Here is an 8,341-nt window from a genome sequence, read left to right as displayed (position 1 = left end):
TCCACTATATTGGTACTTTAAGGTTGGGGTCTGATAATGACTAAATGTTGATATAGACACCAACATCGCCTCCTTGTGGTACAAAATTATAACAGTCAAAACTTCCTTTCACATGCTCTGATCTTCCAGGAATTTAGGTCAGGGCATTGGGAAGGACGTGATGGTATGTGTCATGCTTTCCTTTGGACTAATGTGAACCCCGAGTTGCATGGCGGTGCTGGGGCCCTCTTAACGCTGCTTGCAGCTTTAATTCTAATTATTGTTTTATTCCTTATTTATACATTTTATTTCTTCTATTTTTGTTTTAACACAGTGTATGGGTTGTTTAGTGTATTTTTAACTCCTATCTGCTTATTGATTTATCTATTCCTTATTTATACATTTTATTTCTTCTATTTTTGTTTTAACACAGTATGGGTTGTTTAGTGTATTTTTAACTCCTATTTGCTTATTGATTTATTTTTGTTCAACACTTTCCTTCACACAGGAAGTTAACATGTAAAATAATACTTATTTTATTTGTAAGGTGCCTTGCTCGGCTCTCAAGGACACCGTTAAAAAAAAAGAAAAAAAGAAATCGGGATCAATATAAACATTGAAAATTTAAATCAACATAAAACAAAAGTATCACTTTAAAATTACAGATGTCAATCTAAAAAATCAAAACAATAGACAGCCAAAATAAAGTAAATACATTGTCTGGAATAAGTGTAATTTCAGTCTTGATTCGAAGAGGATATTATGCTTTGTAGTACAAAACAATGTGTCAGGTTGTATTCTCAAGGAATACCTTTACCGGCATAAACAATATATGTAACATCACACATATACTTTTTAGAATAAAACACATCACATATTCCTTTTTTTCTTTCTATCCCCTCTGTCTATGCCAAATAATTATATAATACATTTAATAAAGTCAAATACAAATAAGGCAACGAGAAGTATCCCACACTTCTCTTTTGTAAAGTAAATCCGTACAGCAAATATGGGCATCTACATCAACAATATGATTTGCCTGAGTAGCTCGACAGGAAAAAGAAAATAAATAAATAAAAACATATTGTTTGGTGGCGCTCGCGGCCCAACAACGGTTAAACACTGTGTTAGTACATTACAGTAAAATTGGCTTTTTTCAGACATAATTCAAAATGGTGAATAACCCTGATTAACTTGAAAACTGATTACCGTATTTTTCGGATTATAAATCGCAGTTTTTTTTTCATAGTTTGGCCGTGGGTGCGACATATACTCCGGAGCGACTTATGTGTGAAATTATTAACACATTACCGTAAAATATCAAATAATATTATTTATCTCATTCGTGTAAGAGACTAAGCAAATTGCAGCAATTGTCACACACATGTCAACCAATAAGAATTTGGCGGGGGAGGGTCATGACAGAAGTGCATTGTGGGTCATGGGATGCTAACTGCTATATGCTACTGCCGTAGCTATTAAAATGGATCACATCAACATTGGCGGTAACTTATAAAAACTGAGAAGGACTGAACAAAAATGGCACCGAAAAGGAAATCATATACTGCAGATTACAAGCTGGACGTAGTGAAATATGCAGCAGAGAATGGCAATCGAGCAGCAGAAAGAAAGTACATACCAGAGGCGACACCGGGGAGGAAGATTTTATCGGATTTAGTGACAGATTGTTTGGTAAACGTATAGCATGTTCTATATGTTATAGTTATTTGAATGACTCTTGCCATGATGTGTTGCGTTAACATACCAGGCACGTTCTCAGTTGGTTATTTGTGGGTTATATGGCGTACACTTATTCATCCTGTTGTTCACTATTCTTCCATCCATCCATTTTCTACCGCTTATTCCCTTCGGGGTCGCGGGGGGCGCTGGAGCCTATCTCAGCTACAATCGGGCGGAAGGCGGGGTACACCCTGGACAAGTCGCCACTTCATCGCAGGGCCAACACAGATAGACAAACAACATTCACACTCACATTCTTTATTTATTTTAAATTGCCTTTTAAATGTCTATTCTTGGTGTTGGATTTCATCAAATAAATTTCCCCCTAAAATGCGACTTATACTCCAGTGCGACGTATATATGTTTATTTCCTTCTTTATTGTGCATTTTCGGCCGGTGCGACGTATACTCCGGAGCGACTTATAGTCCGAAAAATACGGTAATTAACTTGAAAACTGATTAATTTGGTAAAAAATGAATACTTTAATAGTCCCACTTAGAATATGTGCACACCAAAAACATTGAAATTAACATTTTCTTACTTTCCATTTGTTTCCATTCAGACAATTGAACTTTTAATCAGCGAAGAAGCAGATCTGTTTTTTTACAAACACTACCCTCGCTTCTTGGACTGATGTATCCAAAGGACTCTCCGCCGTATTACAACATACTGAAGACATGGTGTGGACTTTTGGCCATGCTAAAAGAACCACAAACCGGATTGAGACCAGAAATATGTTGCATGCAGAAGTTGAGAGACACAACCTGCTCGATGACCCCTGACCACAAAAGACAAGAACATTACATCATGCCAAGAACCTTTCAATCCACTGCTGAAGTTATTTTCTTTCTCTGCTTGAGTTCTAGCCACAGTAAATCAGTGATGTGCTATGTATACACGTAGCTCATTATCTTCATTAGGTTGTCAGCCTTATTTTACTATTATCTTTTAAATCACATGCCATTTTAATTGGACTTTTGCTTTAAAGAATAATTTGGCATTTATGGCCTTCATACTCTGTTAGGTGCAACAATGGGTGTCTTGCATCCTACAGTCTGGACACAGGCGTATCTTAAAGAAATGTCATTTTCAACAACTGGAATGTTAAAAAAAATAGTTTTACCATTTGTGATACAAATGTTGATGTGCTTTACAGATTGAACTCCACATTTCCTTCGTGTCCTCAGTTTAGAGATGCCACATATTTTAACACTGAATTAATAATACCACTGTACAGCTTCACTCAACCCTATTCCACATACTTGGTACACAGTTTTTTTGTATGTAAAATGTCACAGACACTGCTGTAATACATTTTATAGTGCCGAAGTTTGGAATAATTTTTTATGGGTTTGGGTTTTTATGCTCACTTTGTGGATGTAAATCATTTTAACTATGTATATTGTAATTGATGAATGTAATTGTGAGATATTGTAGTCAAATGTTCATATATTTATGTATACAGTTTAGTTTCTTTACTGTATATATGAATTAATCATTCTGTCGCTAATGGCCTGTTGTAACTGGGGGTGACTGCTATTTAGATCGTACAAGAATATTTTGGTACTGTGTCACAGAATGCTGGGTATTTTAGTGTCAGCCTAGAATATATTTTTGTAGTGAATTGATTAAGCCCCTTTTTAAATCAGTTATATCAGACTGCTGTTTTCTTGTCTAATTACAAGACGGTTTCATCCCCTAAATTGGTGTCTGTTAATTTTGTGGAAGGTACACATTGATTTTGACCCTTCATGGTGCCAAGCTAAAGGGCCCAGGGACTGCCATGGCACTAACAAGTAGGCAGGAACCTACATGAAAAACAAACAAGCTGAACGGTAAGTGCCCACTTCCTTCTCAACCAGTGGCCAAAACAATGCAAAGTTAAATGTATCAAGGATTTCTTCTTTGTTTTCCGGTTTGACGAAGCCAAACTGTTAGAGGTATATGTCACAGAAGTCTTTGCATGAGTACTCAGCCCGCTTATACTAAATATTTACAAGAGGATAAATAAACACTTTGAGACATCCATTTACTCAAGCTAAAGACTGACTACACACTTACTCTTAGGACCCGAAAGGGACTCGCCCATAAAAGTGTATAATTAATCTTAAGCAAACATTTGGTTTTTTTACACTCAACACATAACATCTTTTAACAACTTAAAATCTATCAAGATAAAGTTGTTTTTGTTGTTTTATGTTTTGTGCCGTGCTTGTCAAAAATGTTTTTTGGGAGGGTTTTTTATAATGGGGAAAATGCAATATATGCAATTTTTCAAAAAATGCACATCGCCAGGGCTTTTGTCACCGATTTTGTTCATACATTTTACGGACATAATTTCTAGGCGCTGTCAGGGCGTTGAGTGGATCCGGTTTGCTGGCTGCAGGATTAGGTCTTTATATTTTGCAGATTATGTGGTCCTGCTGGCTTCATCTGGCTAGGATCTTCAGCCCTCACTGAATCGTTTCGCAGCCAAGTGTGAAGCGACTGGGATGACTAACAGCTCCTCCAAGTCCGAGTCCATGGTTCTCGCTCGGAAAAGGGTGGAGTGCCATCTCCAAGTTGGGATGGAGACTTTGCCCCAAGTGGAGGAGTTCAAGTACCTCGGAGTCTTGTTCACGAGTGAGGGAAGAGTGGATCGTGAGATCGACAGGCAGCTCGGTGCAGCGTCTGCAGTGATGCGAACCCTGTATTGATCCGTCGTGGTGAAAAAGGAGCTGAGCTCTCAATTTACCGGTCTATCTATGTTCCTATTCTCATCTACGGTCATGAACTTTGGGTTATGACTGAAAGGACAAGATCCTCCTTTGGGTGGCGGGGCTCTCCTTTAGAGATAGGGGTGAGAAGCTCTGTCATTCGGGAGGAGCTCAGAGTGAAGCCGTTGCTCCTCCACATCGATAGGAGCCAGCTGAGGTGGTTTGGGCATCTGGTCAGGATGCCCTCCAAACGCCTCCCTGGGGAAGTGTTTACAGCATGACTGACCAGACCCGGGACACGTTGCAGGGACTACGTCTCCCAGCTGATCTGGGAACGCCTTGGGACCCCGTGAGAGGAGCGGGACGAAGTGTCTGGGGAGAGGGAAGCCTGGGCTTTTTGCTTAGGCTGCTGCCCCCGTGACCTGACCTTGGATAAGCGAAAGAAGATTGATGGATGGATTTCAGGAAATAAGTTGCAGATTGGAATATTTGAGGTTAGGTAATTACAACGTTGAACAGGTCAATAATTCATGACAATCAGACTAAAAAGATATATAGTGCCTACTGAGCTAGAATCAGAGAGAAATCAGGCAGGTATTGTTTGACTTCACACACGTTTTACACATATATACAGTATATATATTATATGCCACGTTGAATATATATAACTGACAAAATTTATATTCGTTTCATTTCAGTGTTTAAATGTAATTTCAGTGTTTAAATGGCAGTTGAACTAATTTACGCTCATCAAAGCTCTGATAATTATGTGTCATCGTTTTCTGGAGCCATCTGGTTATTACCAAACAATATATATATATATTTTTTTTAAATGCGATTTGTTTGGATTTCATGGAAAAAGCATTGCAATATACCAGGATCACCATCTGTTGAAAATAGCACCTATAATTTGAGTCAATGGGACCAAAAGAGGTCTCAAGAGAAAATGTTTTTATACTTTATTTTAATATCCTATTCAAACAACTTTGCAATCAAAAACAAAAAACTCCCTGGCCAACCTTCAAACTGAACTATCATATCACATAGGGTACACGTACAATGCCCATTTTGGCCCCAATGGTTGCACAAGGGTAAAGTAGAATGAAAACCTATTATATAACACATCAACACTCCTGGCGAGTGGTCATTATGAGAAACAGTATATGAGCACAAAAAAATTGAAGATGTGGGCTAGGCGTTAAGAAAAAACGAATTACAACTTGAGTCAATTCAGGATTTTCTGGTCTTGCCATGAGTGTGGTCCCCCAAATATGTTTTGATATTTGAGCTCTTGTCAACATTATATTGCTATTAAAAAACATGCTTTGTCTAGGTGTAGATTGATGTTTGTCTTGTTCAATTAAGGTAAAGAGAGAGTCAGGCGGATAATTTAAACAGTTTAGCAGATGTACAATTTATAGTAGTTCAATAATTTTGTTCCATTTAAAATTGCAGTTATTGAGATGAAAGGTTGGTTGTAAGTTGAGCTACGTGACTGTCTGGGGAGGTATATTGTGGTAGGGTTTCATTTATCTCTTGAAAAACTTTCGTAAAGCAAACTCCAAATGAATTAGTGAAAGGTTGTCAACCCCTAAGGCCCCCAGTGATGAAATCTACCTCTACAGCCACCACTTAGTCCATTGTTCATCTTTGCAAGCAGGACTTCTCCCATTTCCTACAATGCATTCACCAACTGACCATATGAAAGCAGTAGAACTGTAAGGACCTGCCAGAAAGTGCTGAATTATTCAAAGGTTTGTGCATTTTTGTGTGTCTTCTAGCAGTCGGGAGTATATGTGCACTCTTCTTATTGGAATAATACTTTTGCTTCATCCAAGTCAAGACAAACCAGAAAACCCTGACACCAGCTTTGCCTGGTTTCACCCAAGAACCCTGGTAAGCTATATTACACTGAAACAATCCTTTACTCTGAGGAAGAAAAGCTCTACAGCTTTAGACTGGTCTCAGGAATGGATTGTATTGCTATCTGATAAAACATTCACAAGTTTTCATCTAAAATGTCAAATTAACTGCCTCACCATTTTTCTTAAGATGCTGTAATGCCTTCAAACCAAGAACCTGGTTGTCTATTGATGCTTGTCAACATTTCATCAAACCTGTCAAGCTTATTGTTCATATATTCTGCAGCTATATAACTGATCATTTATAGCTATGCCATGGGCAAAGCCACAAAGTCAGAAAAATAGGAAGCAGAAAGAGGCCAGAAAGGAAAATGAACAAAGTGATATGAGGCAAAGTGATTCCAAAGCATTCCGGCCTCAATTTATGGAGCACCATTGGAAATTTAACAGCAAAAAAAATGTGCCAAACCTGAAAGACAAACATACAAATGGAACCAAGTTAGGGGGAAACAGTCCTGATGGAGCACAAAAAACAAGACCTCTCCAAGACCAAAATGAAGAACAAATACAAAGATACACTAAGCGAGTATTTGGAGAGTGACCTTATAAACTCAGAAGCGGCAACAGCGGTGGAAAATGATGAGAATGTGAAGGAGGAAGAAGACGATAAGGGGGAGCTCATTAAGAGTGACAACAGTGAGAAAGAACTGACTGGAAACTCAGTTGTGCAAAGAGACGTTGAGCTGACAACAGAGGAAGAATCAGAACAAGAACTTTCAGAAGAATCAATAACTACTAATGGCTCTGAGGTCGAACCCTACGTATCCAGACATGAATACAGTAAAAGAGGAGCTGTATCTAAAGAAGTCATCCAAGAAGTGGGTGAAGACAAGGAAATGCACCAGGACACATTTGGAAAGCCAACAATCGATAAAGCCAGAAGATGCGTACCAGAACCCGCCAAATCAACGCAAGAGGGAAAATATATGATGTTTAAAAAAACAAACAATAAAGACAGGCTGAAAAACCATGGTATTGCAAAACCCCAAAAATCCAAATGTTCTTTTCATCTGGAGAATGACTATTCTGTAGAAGCAGCTGAAGATAAGCAAGGGGATGAGACCGAACCAACACTGACACAAACCTTTAAATGTCATGAAAACATGGTGCTTCCAAAAGACAGACATAATGACTTCAATAGCATTATTAGGTCTGAAGCAGTGAATGTCAAACAACGTGAATCTGTAAATGTTGTCAAAGAGGATTCCCACAGTTTGCTCTTGGACAATCTGACAAATGATTTTTTTCAAAACAATGCTGATAAGATGTTTGCAACATTAAACAAAGACCTACTCCAAACTAGTCCCACAACACCCAAGATACGTTTTTTAACTCCAAGAAAGGGCATGGAAGCCTTCAGCAGACTGTCTTGCTGGTTTCACAAAAAAAGGCCCAAAAAGGTAAAAATAAAGAAAATGTATTTTTGGGCAAATGCCATCTGTGTTTCGCGATTGCTCTCCTCTCTGTCTATGAAACAGAAATGGAGAAAAACTAATTCCAAAGGCTTGACCAGAGCAAAAGCCCAGTGTTCTTCTGAGCACAGAAAATCCGAAGAAGTCCAGGAAGAACCTGATAAGAAAGAGGTGGAGGCCAAATATGTTATTGTCCACTCGGGGATGAACAAAACTGAAAAAGCTGAGACGTTCTTGATGCAAGATGAACACCCTGGAACGCAAACAAGCACCCAAGAAACTACTACATCCACAGTCCCTAAACAAAGAACAGAAATAAAGCCACCAAAGCCAAGAGCACGTACTGTGCTCCTAAGCAAACCAGGTCTTGGCCTTTTTAGGGCTACCACAAAGCCCTTGCCAGGGCAACTACAATCAGGTGGAGTTGTTGAGAAGGGGAGCAATGGATTCAGTGTTGGTCCAGCATCACTAGAAGGAACCTCCCACACTGAGGAACCAGATTATACAGCTACTTTGAGGCATCAACATGGAATTAGTGTGCTACCGGCAGTAAGAGGGAAGTTGGACACTTCTCATATCAATCAGACCACG

At 38.8% G+C, this 8,341-nt stretch overlaps 1 protein-coding gene across 1 annotated transcript in view; it reads left to right on the top strand.

The window, feature by feature from the left end:
• The window catches only part of llgl2 (LLGL scribble cell polarity complex component 2), a 113,789-nt gene extending 110,372 nt beyond the window's left edge, over positions 1-3,417 (top strand). The window contains 1 exon segment of the mRNA XM_062056476.1: positions 2,283-3,417. The gene's annotated coding sequence lies outside the window, so the exon portion shown is untranslated.
• The last annotated feature ends 4,924 nt before the right edge of the window (positions 3,418-8,341 follow it).

The sequence above is a fragment of the Entelurus aequoreus genome, linkage group LG08 (assembly GCF_033978785.1).
Source record: "Entelurus aequoreus isolate RoL-2023_Sb linkage group LG08, RoL_Eaeq_v1.1, whole genome shotgun sequence".
Taxonomy (NCBI): Eukaryota; Metazoa; Chordata; class Actinopteri; order Syngnathiformes; family Syngnathidae; genus Entelurus; species Entelurus aequoreus.
The sequence above is the reverse complement of the archived record's forward strand: the minus strand, read 5'-3'. Positions and strand labels throughout refer to the sequence as shown.